The 19543-nt window shown below is 45.3% G+C and overlaps 1 protein-coding gene across 6 annotated transcripts in view; it reads left to right on the forward strand.

Annotated features, from left to right (window-relative positions):
- RAB3IP (RAB3A interacting protein) overlaps nucleotides 1-19543 on the forward strand; it is a 607212-nt gene that overhangs the window by 242262 nt on the left and 345407 nt on the right. Inside the window, exon 1 of one of the 6 annotated variants that reach the window (XM_085652507.1) lies at nucleotides 8173-8303. The exons of 1 other annotated variant lie outside the window; for it this stretch is intronic. The gene's annotated coding sequence lies outside the window, so the exon portion shown is untranslated. Of the gene's footprint in view, nucleotides 1-8172; nucleotides 8319-19543 lie in introns of those variants that run through there. 4 more of the 6 variants (XM_085652510.1, XM_085652508.1, XM_085652505.1 and 1 more) reach the window with 4 other exon arrangements.

The following is a 19543-nucleotide window of genomic DNA, read 5'->3' on the forward strand; positions in this document are numbered from 1 at the left end:
ATATTTTAAATGTACAACCGGACACCCACGACCATTGTCCGTTGGTGGATATTCAGGAGACAACTACTATCCCTGATACCAGTAGTGTTCTAACCACTGACAGTACTGTTATCCCTCAACCTACCACCGACCAGCAAATGATCCAGGTTTCCGAGGCCAGGCACATTCCAAGTAAAAGGAAACGTTTGGGAGCACCCCTTAAGGGGAAACGAGCTAAAATCCCCAAAGCATCCAATACACACAAATCTGCACCTACAAGCGAAGTTAAAAATCCTGCAACGTCTGCTAGTTTACATTTGGCATCTAGTGGATCGAAGCCCCCGTTCCCATCCCCTGTCCAACCAAATGCAGATTCTCTTACCTGTGATCTTCTCAAGCCTATAGAGAAGTTATTTAAATCATTACTCCTCCCATTATTGGAGCGAGTTACGCGTCTAGCCTCATCACTTGAGAGGCTAGAGGGTATGGTATCTGCTAACACGTCCCTGCTGGAGAAGATTGCAGTGTCTTCTGTCGACCATGCAACCTCCTCTAACAATGACATTGGAGATAAACCTAGGACTGCCTCTACCGCCCATTCATCTCTGGATGGAGTTCTACCTAGCATCCCGACACACAATGTTCAGGCGGTGGACGTTCCATGTCCTCAAGCTAATATTGAGGTCTCGGGAGAAACAGAATGTAATACCATCCCCGAGGCAGCTGTTCCATATCAAAACTTTCCGACTATCAATCTCCCACCTGAGTCGCAGCCATATACTATTATTTTGTTGGATGTACCCCGGCTTCCCCAGTCAAAGTCTGAGTGTCATAAAGACCTAAAGAATAAAGTCTCACACTGGCTAAATACCAACAGGCCTTTACCTACTGGTTTACGGACTGAAATAATGACCGTCCGCAGGGTATGTTGGCTGGGCAACAGAGCTAAACAGGTGCAGGGTGACTGTGTGATCATAAATTTTCGTGACCCAAGGGTTGTCAGGCATATCTGCTCCTTTTCTAACACCCAGAGAGGGACTGGCATTTCTACAGTGGATTTGACATATTTTTTCCCATACAACTCCACTGTCACTACACGGGATATGTCCTATGCCTGGGAAAGGGTTAATAGGCCTTCCTACCACCAGCTAAGGCCGGAATTCCTTCTTCCCCTGTCAAACTTTTACACACCCTTGAGCTCACTAGATGGGGTTGACTGACAGTTACCCCACCTGATAGATTTGAATAACTTGTGGGAAGTTTGTTCTAGTACAGATAACCCAGTGCAAACAGGGAGTGGGTGTTCTTGGGGGGCACAAGTTGGTTTGGCAAATACGTCTTCCAATACTCAGTTTTCCCGCCCAACTAGTGCGTCTCAACCCCAAAATGATCCCTCTCCAACCATAAGCGAGACTAGGGGCCCCACAAACACCAATATTAATATCGATACTACCCCAACATCTGTAGTACCATGTACAATGTCACTTAGTTCTATGCCCCTGACCCTGGTTTCGTGGAATGTTGCGGGCCTTGGTACCAGGGTATCCTCTGAAGAATGGGTAAGTTGGGTTGACACCCACGATATCCTGGTTTTCCAGGAGACATGGGCTGTGGACCCGATCTATCTCTCAGGGTATGTGAATTTTTCCAAGGGGGCAAGTCGTGGCACAAGGGGCCGACCGTCTGGTGGGCTTTGCATTTGGGTTAAGCAATCCCTTGGGTATTCAATCAAGGAAATAGCTATTGATAGCCCTGATCTATTAATTATTTCCTTGCAACATGATAATGATCCTGTAGTCCTAATTGTAAATATTTATAACAGAGGCCTCTCCGGGGGACGGGGCACAAATACCTTTCTATTATTAGATGGGTTTCTTGACACTATTGATATGCTTACAAATGTTTTTATTGTGGGTGATTTAAATTGCTGTTTTGAACCCTTGCTGTCCACTCTAGACTCATTAACTTGGGAAGTAGATGTAACTTTAAATATTCCCTCCCTCGATCTTCCACCTATTAAGAGGTGGACTGAATCAGCCACACAATGGATGGGACTTTGTATGGAGCGGGGATTCAGGGCCGCCAATGGGAGGACTGCCTCTGACAGGGGTGGAAAGACGACCTTCTCAGACGGCCGTCGTTGTAGCAGCAGAATTGATTATGCCTTAGTTAAAATCGAGTTCTGGTACACTTTAAGCGATATGGCGATATTAGACCGCCCGGAGAGTGATCATAATCCGTTGGTTTTAAGTCTCTTACTCTGTCCAGCCCAGAGAGCCAAAGCCACAGAACTAGTCACTGCGGAAGCTGTCTTAACTAATGACCAACGGAGGGTACGTTGGGACAAAGTTGCAATGGATGCTGAATTAGTGCATAGGATCAGCTCCATGGTTTCCGGTGCCCTGGTGGATATTCAGTCTCTTCAGAACACCGAGGTTGTGAGTAGTAAAGCTTCCTGCATACATGATCATCTTTTCACTGGGCTTAAATCCCTGTTTTTAAAACCGTGTAAGGCCAAGAAATCCCTAACTCCAAAAACATCGTCCTGGTATAATAAATCCTGCCGAGAATCTTATTGCAAACTAAAATCTGCCATTGCTAATAAAGAAATAGATAAGGTCAGATTGGCCAGGATAAATTACAAAAAGGTGAAGGCCAAGGCAAAACAGGAGTGGGATAATGATCACTGGAATAACCTCCTGGCTGCCAGCAAGCACAGGAACCTAACCCTCTTCTGGCATACTGTTAAGTGGGGTAACAGCCAGAATAGCCAGGTCCCTTCCAATCATGTCCCCCCGGAAGCTTGGGTGACTCATTTTGAATCCCAATTCTCAGACCCCACAGTTGTCGAGGGGCCTGCCCCAGTTATTACAGGTGATCCTTCCCTCTCCATATTCTTAAATTTTGACTGCGCCGAGGTCGAACAGGCTTTAAGTAAGGTTTCAAGCGGCAAGGCGCCGGGCATGGACTGTGTTCCTGCTGATCTCTTTAAATCTGATACATCGAACTGGGTGCCCTACATCGCACACTTAGCCAATGCCGTAGCCAGAGGGTCAGACATCCCAGATTCCTGGGGGGGGGCTGAGATTCTCCCCATTTTCAAAAAAGGTGATCGTTCATGCCCGGGGAACTACCGCCCAATTAGTCTTATTGACTCGGTCCAGAAAATTATCGCTAGAATGATCTTGGCACGACTCCAGGCTTGGATTGAGCAGGAGGACATCATCTCTCCTCTCCAAGCCGGTTTTAGACCGTGTACCAGTACCATCGACCAGGCTTTCAAATTCCAACTGATTGTCTGGAAAACGGTCTATTTGTGCGGCGGTACTTTATATGCTGCCTTTGTAGATCTTCGGTCAGCATTTGACCTAGTCAATAGAACTAAACTTTGGGGAGTACTGGCGGAGCTTGGGCTTCCCCCAGCTCTTTTGAATATCATTATTAGGCTTCATGATAACAACTACGCTCAAGTCCGCTGGGGGAAACAGGGCCAGGTTACTGGACGGTTTAGGGTGAATCGGGGTGTCAGGCAGGGGTGTGTACTTGCTCCTACTTTGTTTCTATTGTTTATCAACAGTGTTGTTAAGTACTACTCCAACACATCGACGGACGCTCCCACGCTTGGAGGTATTAAAATCCCACTCCTTATGTTCGCTGATGACACCCTACTTCTTTCTCAGACCCTATCAGGACTACAGGCGGCACTTAATATCTTTACACATTTCTGTTCCGATTTTGACCTGGCGGTCAACGTGTCCAAAACCAAATATATGGTTTTTAATAAAGGGAGAGGCATAAAGGGTCATGTTTTTATGGACAAAGTTCTGCTTGAGCGTACGCACATTATGACCTATCTAGGTGTTGCTTTTGAAAATAAGCTGGATTGGAGGCCGCAAGTTGATGTTCTATCTTTAAAATTTGCCCAGCTTTCTGGCTGCCTAGTCAAAGAACATAAGCAATCAAAGTCGAGAATGATGGGCCCCCCCATTAAAATCTTTAATGCGAGGATTAATTCTGCGATCCTCTATGGTGCTGAGCTCTGGGGTTTTGCAGACCTTTCTCCTTTGATTAAGGCACAACACAAATTTTTCAGATTACTTACGGGCCTCCCATGCTCCACCCCAGTCAAACCCCTCCTGCTGGACCTTGGCTGCCATTCGTTTGAAGACATCGCGAGGTTTAAGCCTCTGGCCTTCTGGAGGCGTTTATGGACTGTCCCTGAGCTGGACCTATATGCAAAGGCCTTCCTTGATGTGCGCTCTATTCTAGGGGCTGGCAACATTCCGTGGTTCAAACAGACCAGGCTGCTCCTGGAATCCATGGGATTGGCCAACTTATGGATCGACCCAGTTAACAACCCCTTTCCCTCCAAGAAAGACTTCAAGAGTCTTTACTGGTCTATGGTGCAGCAGAAACATATTAATACAGTCACTGCTGAGTCCCTGACGGGAAGGTTCCTGGCCCGCAAAAGAACCCCATTCCTCGAGGCATACTGGGATACCATCACCAGACCTTGTGACAGGAAACTGTATCATCAATTTAGGGTAGGCACACTCCAGACTAACTCTTTCACCAAAAAGTGGAAGGGTATGTCTAGTGACTCTTGTAAAAGTTGCCCTGACTGTATTGATTCTGTTGGTCATATTTTCTTTGTTTGTCCTGCCTATGCTGCACCCCGTGCTAAATGGCTCAAGCCTTTATGTCAAACTTTGGGCACTAGGCAAGGGTTAGAAGCCCTCGAAATGTTGAGATTTGAGCCCAGTGAATATGTTGCTATTGCTGTTGCCAAATTCTTGGCATGGGTTTGGTTTATTCGAAACAAGAGGCACTAAGTCATTGACCCATTTTTAACCATCTTGATTATGTTTCTTTTTAAAAACCGTGCTTTTTATAATATGTATTTACATTTTTTAATGTTTTGTAAATGTCTTTTATGATGAAATGCATCGACAATAAAGACCAATGAAACGATAAGTCATTACATCTTCAAGTAAAAATGCATGTATATATTTTTTTGTGTGCTTTTATTGCACAAAAAGCAGTGGTGTTAAACCCACGTTTTTAAGGAACCATGAAATATGGAAAATATTTAATGGTTACGTGTGAATTGCAGATTTTGTCACCACTGTGCAAAGGTTTTACATAGTCCAAACTACTAGGATAATGCAGTTTGGAGGACCAAGGTTATCGAAATTATGCGACAAAAAATGCTAATTGTGGGGCTTTTTGTCTGGTGGTATTATTTTCATCTGTTTGAGCTGGAAACAACAATTTTGGTGAAATCTGCATATTTTGGAAACGATGCAGCAGATTCAGTAAATCCATAATTATTCTGTATACTCTGCAGCCACTGAGCTCACCATTGCCTATTGTTTTTATTAAGAATGTATTTGTGGCAAGTAAACAAAGCCTCAACAGTTTATTTCCAGTCAATGCCCATTGTTAGCTGCACTACAGTTTATTTCCAGTCAATGGCCATTGTTAGCTGCACTTTGAATAAAGCAGCTTGTAATATAAAAGATACATAACAATTACCTTGTCATTTCCATCTCAGATGTCTGGTGACATTTACAAACTACAAGGCCAAAGAAGTCATCAGGACCCCTCAATGGTAATATTGGAGCAGATTACACAGTGACCCATTATGCATGCTTTGTATGTTCTAAACTATATGCCACTGTGGATGTGTAAATAGATAAACCTTAAACAAGAGACAACTCATTTAGATTCTACCCATGAATAAAACATAAATACCAAAATAAATTGCATTCAGTCCACTCATTAGACAGCATGAGGAATGCAGCCTAATGGCTATGTTAAAACATCAACAGAACATGAGCATTCACAAAGAGTGGTGAAATTGAATGTGTGAAGCTTTTTTGAAAGTTCTAGTGATCAACTAAGGAAGGAAATGTGATATATTAGCTAAGCTGTCCATCTGAGAACCTTGATTTGAATACAGCTTGGCAGTGACTGAAAATTGTGCAGTTCTGGGAAATAACTTAATCACAATGTGAATAAAATGTAAACGTGTGAGATACTAGTCTGAGCGTTTGTGTAACAAAAAGATATAAGCCACCACTTAATGAATACAATCTTGCATCATTTTCCATCACCTACCATTACGGGCAACGCTCTGTTGCTCTCGGGTTAGGTCCATGCTATTGAAATACCAACATGTGCATGCTTTTACATTGTGAACAGGTACCCAGTTTATTATTGTCTGTGGATACCCATTCCTTTTGAGCTGTTGGTGAGCCCACCACATTTTGTGACAGCTAGAAAGAAGCTTCCACAATTTCTTTATCCCAGTTTATTCTTCACACCGAGGGTTTTAAGTGGGCCGGGTCTCACCGGTGCTGAGCACTGGCAGTTTTTTAAAGGGGGGCTCGAAACGTGTCTCTATCGGGCTCTGTTTTGTGCCCTGCCACAGGCGGTCAGTTTTTTCCGGACTGTAGTGACAGCAGGCACATCGATGTGTGCGTGCTTACACTGCTCACTTTTCTCTAGTGGAGAAGTTACAGCATGACGTAATGCCAGGTGAGAGTTGTAGGGGAAGAGAAATCCTTCAAAGAGAGTCATTTTCTCTCTGAATTTCCCCTTCTCTTTTTGAAACTCAGGCGTAACAACAATGTGGTGTCACCAGGACTTTAAGTGGAAGCTTTTTCAATATTATATACAAGTCATAGTTGCTGCTTATTTATCCGATGCAACTAACAACCATTGACACGGCCAATAGTCCTGACTTGTAGGTATGATGTTACTTGCATCATATATCTGGATGCAATGACAGAAACAGCAAAATACAAGTCGGGCGGCACACTATGCTAGGCACAGATTTTTAGCTTATGTGTTTTTAAGCCACGCCCTTAATTACATTGGCCACACCCCTTTGAGAGACACCCTAGGTTTTTTCATCCCCCTTAAAGCCCTGTTCACACCTCAAGTCTACTTCTGGATGACTGTAGAGAACTTTGGGTACATTGACAGATTCCCCGCACACATCTTGTTCCCTGGAAGCATGTTATCATTTTGCAGTTCCAGGATTGGATTTAGAAATCGGCCCGGAGACGTAAAAAAAAAAAAAAAGAAGTGGCCCACATTTGTATATTGCCTTTCCACAAAACACTGCTTCATTGAAGTTTTATAAACATTTAACACCTGAAAACAAGTGAGGCCACTTCTGCTTTGGCCCCCGCCCCGCTCAGTATGCACACTTTAATTGCCCGCCCGGCAAGAGAAAGGGAGTGACACCTCTGCCCGTTGATAAAAGGGAAGTAATGGACGCCCATCTGCCTCCAGAAAGGCCACTCAGGACCCACTGGCCACATCTGAACACACCTGACACAGCCCAAATCGGCACCCCAGGCTGCCAAAAAACAGCTCACAGCTGGAACATCGATACCGAACCCTCGGCCATTGCCGAAGTGCCCGCTTACCAATTCAACCCTGTGCAGTTCTAGCCCCCTCACCCCCGAATGTTCGGGTCCAGTTGTGCTCCTGAATGTAGTGATGCAACCTAATGTATTGAGATGACTTGCTCCGCATATTACAGAAATACGCCTTTGAGCATTATGAAAACGCTGTATCAAGTATTTTTACATGATGTTTGAGGCACAATTTACACGCCAAACATTTTCAAGGCTCGGCACGCGAACAAGCTCTTTAAACCCAAACCTATTGCCTAGGCTCTACTTGCTAATTCGTTGGCTAACCAAACACCACTATTCTGCGCCAGTATATGCTAAAAATGCCACAGATGACTAAAACAACTACAGATTCCGCATACTGGCGGGTCCGCCCGGGTGTCACACCTGGACTAAGCACCGGAAACAAAGAGAGTCTTGCGTGTCCCTCCTTTCCTATCCAACACGGCAAGCATCAACACACAGCCTAGTCTAGGCTGCGCGAGACAGTATGTCACTGCCCGCATTCAGTAAAGGTGTCACCACCGGCTTCAGAGGAAGCTCCAGCTAAGAACATCCCCGTGGGCCAGCCGTTGTTCTCTGTCTACCCAGATGGGCGGTGCCCGCTGACTGTAAAAGAGGACGGATCGCACGGAACATGTGGTGGCTCCAAGCCCCAATCAGCACTCCAGAATACTGTATGGCGCACTGGGATTGGCTAGGCTGTTCCCAATGCTCCAAATGTGAGGTCTCCTTGCTTCTAGGAGTACCGCCTTGTCTTAGAATACGCCCATAATATGTTCAGCCGAGGGATTGGTTGTTGTGCTTACCGGAAGCGCTAACACTAGGGACAAATGACATCCGTTGAAATATCAGCTACGGACGACGGTCATTAAGCTGATTTTACGGATGGTCCGTGTAAGTAGCGAACAGGTGCTTACCTTAGTTGACTGTATGATTATACTTTTCTCATTATGAGTTGTATTGTGTGGGAGTTGTGCGATTGCGCAAATGGTCACAAGCATATTGCATTTTAAAGTGGATTGGGGTATTAAAACGGAGTACTTGCTGCACATATTGTGTATCCTTATAAATGGAGGGTTAACGCTGTTAAAGTAACACCGGTGGTTAATTGCTTGCTGAAGATCTGTGTATGTTTATAATTTTTAGTCCCAAATGCAAATCATCTTAAAATAGCATGGGGGTGTTGATGTGCTTGCTGCAGAGCATTGCATGTAATAGCCATTAAAGGGTCAGAAATCAGTTTATATTGTAGGTTATGTAAATTATTAGAGTAACTACGTACTACAAACACACCCGATCTTTCTAAAGAAAATGCATATCTTGCAAAACAGTTTCAAAACTTCTTTTACGTTTTAGTGACTTGTGATGTTGCACACTGAATGTTTCTTTCTCCCTCCTAATTGGCTCTGGACTCTGGTGGGGTGTGATGTTCAGACTGTTTGGCCTTCGATTCGTGTTTTTTTTTGTTGCTGTTTAATTTAGCGCGAGCTCGACCCGAAGGTTTTGAAGCGCTTTACATGAGCACCATTTACACAAGGACACATTCATTTTTTGTATGCACGGGGAGATTAAGTGATTTACCCAGAAGCATAGGATGTTGAGCCGACGCCCCAGACTGGAAACCCAGTTTCAAAGTCGGCAGCTCTGGCCCTTACGCTACATCTGTCAGCAAGGAGTCAAGGACACAGATAGGACAAAATGATTTTCTGATTGTCAATGAAGTAATGCATGTACAGTTGGATCGTACTAAAAGGAAGCTTAAGAACTATGCCTGTCTCCCTTTGGTCCGCTGCACAGTGAAGCAAATGCTGAATGTTCACTGCCCTGCATGTGCTTCATGGTTGGCACACTGCATTATGACAGTTTTTGTTTGCCAGAGTCAGCCTGGAATCTGGACTGGCACGAAAATAGCTACTGGAACCAATATACGGCTGATTCTCACCCAGCGGTAGCACTGGTACCTTGTTTATCCATGCTGCTGGTGTTCTGCACGTTTCCTGATAACCTGTTTGTTGCTTAACTGGCGCATTGTGAATGCTACTTGACAGTTATTTGCCCGGCGAATAGGCTGTTTACCCTGTCTGCAACCTGCCTCAGTCCTTTTGCCTGGATTTTTCTTACTCTTTCCTTCCGCTGTCCACACCCTCTGGTTACCCTTCTAGCTGCCCTTTTGTTTTTAACCAGATGTTCTGGTTATCCTATTCAAGAATAGAACGTGATTTCAACATTCTTAGCATTAGTTAACTTTTTCCTATCCTTTTATAATCTGTATTATTATTATGAAATCAACCCCCCTCCCCGCGACTTCGAAATTGTCCAAACGCGGCGACGCCCCCTCCTGACTTACTAGTGTACAATACTTATCTTTCACTAGTTACGCTTTACATTTCTTGTGTGATTGACTGAAAGTTAGGCCAATCGTAACTAATTAACTCATAGCAATGCTATCATGCCGTGTATGAGTGGGGACCTCGCTATCACTCCAGTGCACTGCGGCGTGAAGTCTCAAGCTTTCCCATTCATGCATATATAAATGGCGTGGTTTGTTTTCATTTTTCAAAGCTAACACAGCATCTCTGTGAGACCGAATATCCCCCTGAATGCGGAAGCTGCGCCTATGCCCAGGATTTGTTTTTGTTTCAGCGTGGTTTCTCGCTTTAATGGTATAAAGGCCTTTGCTTGTTATATGATGTTTGATGGACAGATGCCCATTTACACCAGCCAAATCGACAGCATTAAATGAATGCTGTGTTGCAAATCATAGGACTCCGTACTCTAACAGAAGGGTCTTGTATTCTGTAATACAGCTTTAAGTAGTATGAGGTATAAGTGTTCTGTATTGGAGTGTTCTTGGCTAGTGATGTAATGTGTTCCTTGATTAAATACATAAACCAAGAGGAGTCTACTTGCTTATATTACAAAAAGGGCACTTCTTTGCTTCTGTTTTGTTAACGCCAGAAGATCAAGCTATGATGTACAATATTTTGTTTTAAATTAATACCCGTTTTGAAACAAAAAAAGTTTTGCTGGATAGATTTTGTTTTATGGTATATCGCATTTTATTTGTTATTCTAAATATGCCTTTCCCATATTTGGTCCGCATTAACACCTTTCTGTCAAACAGCAGTATATTCAATAAACTGTAACTACAGTGTGTCATTTATCATCAGTGGTATGAAATAAATATTGTTTATCAAGTTCCTGAACATAAACTCACAGCTCTGCAAGCCCATAGCAATATCATAAATGCAATACATACAGAGTAACTTAACTTAAAGCAGTCATTTAATTTGTAGGTTTTTCTTCATAGCACAGCTGTTTGTCAGAACATTTGTCACTAATAATAAAAAAAATAAATATATATATATATATCTCACACGCATGCACAGAGTGAGCTTCAAATAAGTAAACATCTTTCACCTGCAACTGTTGGCTGTTTGATGTGCTATTCTGTCAAAGATGTTAGTGACTATGACCAAGGAAGTGTCACTAACCTCGGAAAGAAGCCGTCGGGAGCGATGGAGCGTAGCTGATCCCCCCTCGACCCTGAGACGCTGACTCTCGCAGAGGAATGGGAACCCTACTGCTTGAGAAAGCCTCCCGGGGAAAAGGGAAGTGGACAAAATAAGAAAACGCTGCTCTGCTGTGGTGTGTCTCTGGTCCTGCACTGGTAGGAATCAGGGTTATGGCCAAGGCGCACTCTCAGGGTAAACTGCATAAGAAACAGAAGAAACAGAGAGTAAGTACCTCCCACCCTCTACGCACCCCAGGTTCTCCAGGTTACAGCCCCCACTCTGCCACCCCTGATACTTACAAGAGAGAGTGGAGCAGCAGGCGTGGTACTGGGGTTCATTAATGTGACCTGTGAATTTGGCTCCGTGTTCAGACACCCTGTTCTTCACCTTGAGGTTGGAACATGGTCTGGGCGTTGGCTCTGTAACAGGAAGGCAGGATGAGGGAGCTGGGAGTCGTGCAAGAGCGTAGAAGAGAGTCTCTGGCACTCGGAGTAGAGCTTGAGCAAAAGTACTAGTCTATGCGCAAGGGTGCAAACGTGAAGTTCCGAATCACCGGGAGAGACTACTCACGCTTCCGGGGATCACTGGAGACTCGTAGAGTGGCGGTGTAACTGACGACTCGCTTCTGGAACGAGTAGGCAGCCGAGTCGATAATTCCGCCTCCGTGCTGTAGCGCTTCTGGAATGTCCGTAACAAAGGTTTCCGGGACGATAGGTATCCCGCGGGGAATACCATCCGCGATCCGCAAATGAGCTGATATCCAGATTGTCAAGCCCCGCTCCTTTGCCAAGGGGAGGACTTTATCGTGTTGTCGGCGGAACTGCCGGGGACCACTTCCGGGTCGCCTTTCTCCGGCATGCTGGGAGTTGTAGTCCCTTCACGTGCCCTACCTTCCTTGCAGCGCGCTGAACTGAAAAGGTACCTGGGTAATGGCGAGTGTATCTCGCAGCGCCCTGGCCATGTGGGAACGAGGTACCGTGGGAGTAGCGCGTGTAGCGCGCAGCGCCCTTGATGTGTGCGGTGCAAATCGCGACATATTCCTCCTCCTAGCAATTGCTTATATTGGAATTTATGGAAGACTATTTTACAGCTCAAAACTACAAGAATCATCACACTTTTTGTCACTTCCACTCCTTTGTCACAAAATGCCATCATGCTTCCACCTGAGCCATTTGCTAGCAATGCTTTCACCTCAGCACTACTACAACACTGCCCCCTTCCTTCCCTAACCCATCATTGTACTAACATCTTCCACCACTACAAAAATCCCTCCCTGCAGCATATGTCCAACTAGCGTTCTGACACTGCTATACGCCAGTCGTGTACTACACTTCCCATGCTTTAACTACCACCTGAAAGTTCCCCTACTACAACCCACCACACCATGATGCTACTATGTAATTAATGTATTGCACATTCACCCAGCACCACTCTAACATCACAATACTTCACTGCAACTTCATACCATTGAAATACCTCTGCACACAACTACAATATTAAACACACAATGTCGGTACCATCTCCAGCTCTATAGAATATTCCACAAATTCACACACCCAGGCACCACTTCATCCTCATTGCAACAAACATCCAACCCTTACCTGTGAACTAATAACCCTACCAAGAAATTAATTTCCCCATGACAAAACCACCTTGTAGCACCATGAGCTCGCCACCACACTCCATCACTGCACTGTGACCCCAACTACTGTATTGGCACCTAACAGACCCCACAGTACCACCCATCATAACCACAATGCCAAACTTCTCCATTATGCTAATACCTTTAACTACTACAGTAAAACCCCCACACCATTTTCTTCTAACAGCGCCTCAATATCAACTCCCTCCAACTAGTTGTACCTACCATCACTGCACTGTCCTCCTTTAACATTGCCTTACCAAGTCATAGCAGCAAATTACCCTTACTACTGCAGGACCACCCCAATAACCACAGTGTAATGTCCACACTGTACCACAACCCCACAGAGAAGACTGACTGCAGTTGAGGAAAACAACACCAACAACCATATTACAAGCCCACAACATCACAGTAACACAGTGTATCTGCACAACATCAACAAAACAGCACAACTACAAAACATTACAACACAACATGCACACAATAGCACAACAAAATAGAATAACAAAGCAAACCATATTTCAACAGAAACACAAAGACACACACTTGAACACAACATAGGCAACACAACAGATAGCACAACAATTCCAGACTACAAAATAAGTCAACCGAAGGCAACAACATATACATCCAGACAAGCAGCACAATAAAAGATGAACATGATCACACAGCACCATTTAGTACACAAGACACCATAAAAGCAACACACCTACATTCAATATGCAAAAAAACTACCAACAGTATACCAACACAACAACAAAATGACAGTAGCATAACACAAATCAGTAATACAGTACAAATAACAGCACAGCACACATGACAAGAGGCACAACAGAATACAACACAGTAACAACAAAATATCACAGTAGCAACAGAATAACTGAAAACAAACAACCACTTGAACAACATAGAAATGCAATACACAAATACAACATAAAATGACACAGCACAATAATAGTAAAGCAAAATACCACCAAAACACCTCAACACAATAAACTTCAAAAGGCCTAAAAGCAAATACAACACAAGCATGCACCAGTTCAATAACACAAAAAAACTATACTGCAATTCACTTGTGTTGTGTTTTTATGGTGTAGTTTGTATTGTAATTGGGTGATAGGTGTGTTGTTAGTGTATGGATATTGTCATATGCTCATGCGTTGTTGTTTTGTCATGATGTATTGTTTTGGTGCTTCCGTGAGACTTCTTGGTCATGCTTAACAAAAGACACACAGATGATAGACGGAATGCAGAGTGAATCAAACATTTACCCCCAGTCAGTTAAATCCATTGTTCTTTTACTCACCATGCCACTCCAGTTTAGACTCAGCTATATGCAAATCAGTCTTAACCATCTGCGTGCCTCTTGGGAACAGTCTACTCTGAACTGCCAAACCAGGTCCTCCCTGGACTGGAAACAAGCATCCTGGGACTGGTTTCGGGGCATCACCCCACATCAGCCAGGCTAGCTTGACTCCAGTGACACAGCGAGCCCTGGAACCCATGTCTGGGCATACCCGGCTCACTTAGGGGGAGAAAGACAAAAGACACACAGACGATGGACGGAATACAGAGCGAATCAAACATTCACCCCCCAGTCAATAGATCTGGGTTAAATCCATCATTCCTTTGCTCACCATTTCACCCCAGTTTAGACCCAGCCATATGGAAATCAGTCTTGACCCTGTGCCTCGTTGGAACAGTCCAGCCCGAATTGCCAAGCCAGGAGAACCTGGCCTGGCAGTTCGGGCTGGACTGTTCTCGTGGGGAACAGGGTCAATACTGATTTACATATGGCTGGGTTTAAACTGGCAAGGCATTGGGATTAAAAAACTGTGGATTTAGGCCCAGATATCTTTACTGGGATGATTGTTTGAAATTGTTCAACATTCTGTCCCTCAATTATTCTTTTTGCATTTGTCACCCCGAATGGGACGGAAATGTCAAGATGTGGGTCTTGTTCTCCCCATGCCACTGGAGTCGAGCTAGCCTGGCTGATGAGGGGTGATACCGCGAAACCTGTCCGAGGATGCTTGTTTCCAGTCCAGGGAGGACCTGGCCTGGCCGTTTGGTCTGGACTGTTCCCAAGGGGAGCAGGGTCCAGACTGATTTACATAGGGCTGGGTTTAAACTGGTATAACATGGCGAGCAAAAAAACTATGGATTTCGGCCCAGATCTCTGTACTGGGGTGAATGTTTGAAATATTTCAACATTCTGTCCATCAATTGTTCTTTTTATAAAAGCTTGACAAAGCCGGACCTCTAAGTTGGAAGAATATGCTATGAGATTGTGACATTATTTTGAATGTTAAAGAAACATTGCCTTTATGTGTGCATGTGTTTGCTATAGAAAGTTAAAGTTATGTTGGTTTGTGCTTGGTGTGTGTTTTGATGAGCTACCCATCATTCTTACATGCACGTCTCGCTGAATGTGACCCGTAAGAAATATATGAGCTACCCAATATAACCTCACATCACAATTGTTTTTTTTAGTGAATGTGCGCTCTTTACCTAAACATGTCACGGAACTGTGGGATCTGCTGAAGTCCGATTCTCTTGATCTAGGCTTCCTAAAGGAGACCTGGCTTAAATCCGCCTCATTACCAGATATTGCCCTTCCTGACAAATATCGGATTCTTAGATTAGACAGAGAAAGAAAAGGGGAAGGTGGCGTTGCCATAATTTAAAAAGAGGTGCTGAAAGTCGCAGTCATTGACTCCACCTCAGATAATGATATGGAGATCTGTATATTTAAAATCAACTTGAACCCTCCGGATAGTCTTAAGGGTGCCCTTTTATATCGTCCTCCAGGGCCACTTAAAGACTTTAACTCAAAACTGATGGAGAAAATTGCCCCTCACACTATCACTTCCAAACACTTTCTATTACTAGGGGACTTTAATATTCATAGTGAAGATAGTGTGAACACAGAGGCTGCTAATTTTCTAGCCGATCTGGCCTCTTTGGGCCATGCGAAGATCAATACAGGCCCTACTTATTCGGCAGGGCATACCCTGGACATTATTTTCACTAATTCACCCCTCATATCTTCTGATCCCCCTTGTCCAGTGATGTGGTCAGATCGTTTCAGATTAATAGCTGTTTTAGAAATCCAATTCCTTCGGACTCACAAAAAATCTCCGTAGGCAATGGCATAGAGTCACGTCTGACTCCTTTAGCAAAAAGTTTGTGCTGCCTATTTTCAATGAACACATGAATACTATAAACAAGCTTTAATTAGGCCATTACTTCAGTGATAGATGACCTTGCCCCCCTGAAACGGCAACAAACTAATACTCATAAAAAATGGGCAGATTGGGATACTCCAGACTTATGCAATGAAAAAGCTAAATGCAAACACTTGGAGAAAATTTGGCACAAACCCATTCGGAAGTGTTGAAACTCAACTATAAAATAGCTCTTACTTCCTATCACAAGAATTTAAACAAGGCACGAAAAGCCAATATTATATCAAAGCTCAATCAGGCAGGTAATTCAACGAAAGAACTCTATTATAACATTTTTAACACTTTCACCAATCCCATAGCCTGTACCCAGCAGATGCATCCTTCTCAGGGTCTATGTGACAGTATAATTCAACATAGTGGCGTGGCTGAGTTGCTCGGGAATAATATTGTGTTTTATGTGACAGTATAGCCAATTATTTTGATTTAAATCTAGTTTACAATCCATTTCCTCCAGGCCCCCATCCAGGGGATCTCTCCAACTCGACACCCTACCTTAAAAAATAATGATGAAGGCCTGCAGCATCTTAACGTGATACAGACACCTTGTTAGAAATGGGATCTCTGGTTGGCTAAGGCTTGCACCAAAGCCAGGCAGAGGACCACCACTCTAGTCAGGGCAAGGGAGTTACACGCCAAAGATAACACCTGCTCACCCCCTTGGTAGCTTGGCACGAGCAGTCAGGCTTATCCCGGTGGCAATGTGTAAAGCATTTGTGCACGCACACGGCAACAACATCCCAGGCACACTACAAAAGGAACTCCACACAAGGTTATATCAAAAATAGCCTTTGTATTCTCATAACACATTAGAATAGTAAACACATATTATACATGGTGCCACCTGGCACTAGGTCATATTTACAAGGGATTATTTACACCTGACAGGGCCAACTGGACCACTGTTAGAACCATCACAAAGTGAACTTAGTAGATGTAGAACTTATCATAAACCTAGAACACAACCAGTAACCACTGGTAATCACTGTACTTGGCATCATCCTGTAACATAAACTACATTATGAAGTGAAGTGAAAAAGGCATTTATAGAGCGCATGGCTACCCTCGAGCATCCCAGCGCTACAGCAACCCTTTAAGCAGGTAGGGGACTTAAGGGAACAGGAAAGTCTTTAGAAGCTTACGAAACAAAAGATAGTTTGATTCACACCGAATGGACAATGGCAAGTTATTCCAGAGTTTCGCAGCGTTGTACCCAAAACAACGTCCTCCGCTGCGCATCCTTTTTATAATCTGAACTAAGGCTAGATGCTTTTTTTCCGATCTAAGCGATCTAGCCGGGCAATAGGGCTGGATAAGAGATCTAATAACAGGGGAACCCTTATTAGAGAGGACTTTATGAGCAATACATAATGCACAGTATCACATCAGGCGGGAATGGCATTCTGCGCCAAATTCACCAGCATAAACCCATTATGCAATTCTCTCATCAGTCTAAATGCATTGTACAATTACCTCCAAAGCATAACTCACCTTAGGGGCATAAATCACACAGTGAAACATAATCTCACTAGCATAAACCATAATATGCGAACCAACCTCATAATCATAAAACTACATTTAGAGGTATCAAAACAGGGTGCGTAAAACATACTATATGCATTCCATTTCCTAGCACCACATAATCACATTAGGGCCTGGCGCCCTATAATCCTAACAGTCCCCCTGGCCAACTGGCCATCTCAAAAAGGGGCTCAAATGCCTTGTATCCCTAAAGTCAGGGCGCGCTGCCAATGCAGCAGGAGTCAGGGGTGCGCAATCCGTACAGGCCTAAACGTAGCAGCTGGCACTAAGTGCTGCGCAGCTGTGAAGAAAAGTACTGGGGCAGAGGAGTGCATCTCACTCCTAACTTCAAACATGCCCCCCAAGGAATGAATAACCTAAACGGTGCAGCTGCCCACTACTTGCTGGGCAGCTGGGAATATTAAAATGTGGCATGGGCTCTTAGTGGCCCTTAAAACAATTGTGCACCCTTCGTTGGAGCCACACGGGGCTCTGTAAACAAATCATGCCCCCAAGCACTGTGGCCCTCAGGGGCCCCTAAACTTTTGGGCCCTCGTTGGAGCGCGCTGGCTCCTAAAACAATTGTGACCCCCAAGCGTTGGAGCCCCACAGGCTCTGGAAAAGAAACATGCCCCTCTTTGTTGGAGCGGCCCGCTGCTAGACGGGGCCGCTCAAAAATGTCAAAATGGCACTGTGCCTCGAAGGGCACCAACCACATGGAGCCCCCACTCACCGGGACTCCACAGCAAGACTCCGGTCTTCTCTGGGGCTCTGGTCTCCTTTTCACACGGTCCCGCTCCTGGGGGCCGGTTCTTCTCACAGGCGGCGGGCGGGGCTCAACCACGCATGAGAGCCTTGCTGGGGGATCCGGCTGCATCTCCCTCGCGGCGCGGGGCTTCCCCTTGCTCCTCTTCACCCGGGCCCCCTCCTGGGAGCCCCTGGACTTGTCACGGGCATTCGGGGAGGTAGGGTAGGCTCCCGTCCTCCTCTCATGCAGTCCAGCTTCCGCACTCTTCGGCAGGCAACATGCCCGCCCACGTCCAAGACAAGGCTTGCCTGACTTCCGGGTAGCGCTAGGACGCGGCCCGGAGGAGATTCCTCTCGCGGCTCGGGCCGCGGCGGTGAGACGCGGGGTGGGCTCCCACTAAGGTAAATAAAATATAAAAATAAGCAGCAGCAGGGTTGGCACCCGCCATTTAATTACACAAAGCGGGGTGGGCACCTGCTAAATCGGCATCACTGGGGGGAATCCCTACGCTGGGGATTCCCTCTTCCTCCTCATGCAGCACAGCGCTGCCAAGGCCCACATGTTCCTCCTTCTTGGGGGAAAGGTAGTGCTTCCCAGGCGCTAGGGGCAACAGAAAGGCCTGGATAAAAAGAATAGGTCCCAGCAAGGAAAGTCCTCCAGTCATCAAAGGCAAGGCAGGGCCCAGGGAGGCAAGCCCTCATGGCAGCCCCCCCTGGGCCCCAGCAGCAGCACGCCCTGCAGGAACAGCACAAGTACAGAACACTTTCATGGGGTCACATCCCCTATATTTATATGCCCTTTTCCTTTGTGTCACAGCACAGGGCTTGGGGGGGTACCAGTCACAACTGGTTTAGGGGAGCTTTGGAGCACTTTGGTTGTGCTCAGCTCCTCTCTCCTTTGTCAGGTGGGGGCTAGGTGCTCAGATTCACCACAAGGGGCAGAGCCAACATTGTGGAGGGAAGGCACAGTCCTATTCAGGTCCCAGGTGCAACCCCTCCCTCCCATCTAGATGCAGATCTCTCTAGTCACCACTGGGCAGACTCACCCTGGCTCCTGGAATTCCCCAGCCCTCTCAGCTCCTGTCCATCATAAGCCAGATATGAACTCCACATCAGGCAGGCAGACACATAGCACACAGAAATGCCAACTTCGAAAAGTGGCACTTCTCCACCAGTCACCATAAATCTGTGCACACCATTGTGCAGCATTTATTCTCAAGAGTTCGCACATACCAAACTCGACCCTGCACTCCTCTCACACCAGGAATTACCATGGACACACATATCCCCCATGCATTCCTATGGGAGGGGAGGCCAATCTCACCACATGCACGCGGAGAGCGCACGCACTTTACACTGGACCACCAATACCAGGTCACAGGAAAGGCAAAAAGATTAGGGGTGAACCTACCAAAAAGGGCCAAGTCCAACACACCTCAAACAGAAGCCATGCTGAGAGCAGTG

This window comes from Triturus cristatus, chromosome 4_1 (genome assembly GCF_964204655.1).
Source record: "Triturus cristatus chromosome 4_1, aTriCri1.1, whole genome shotgun sequence".
NCBI classification, from domain to species: Eukaryota; Metazoa; Chordata; class Amphibia; order Caudata; family Salamandridae; genus Triturus; species Triturus cristatus.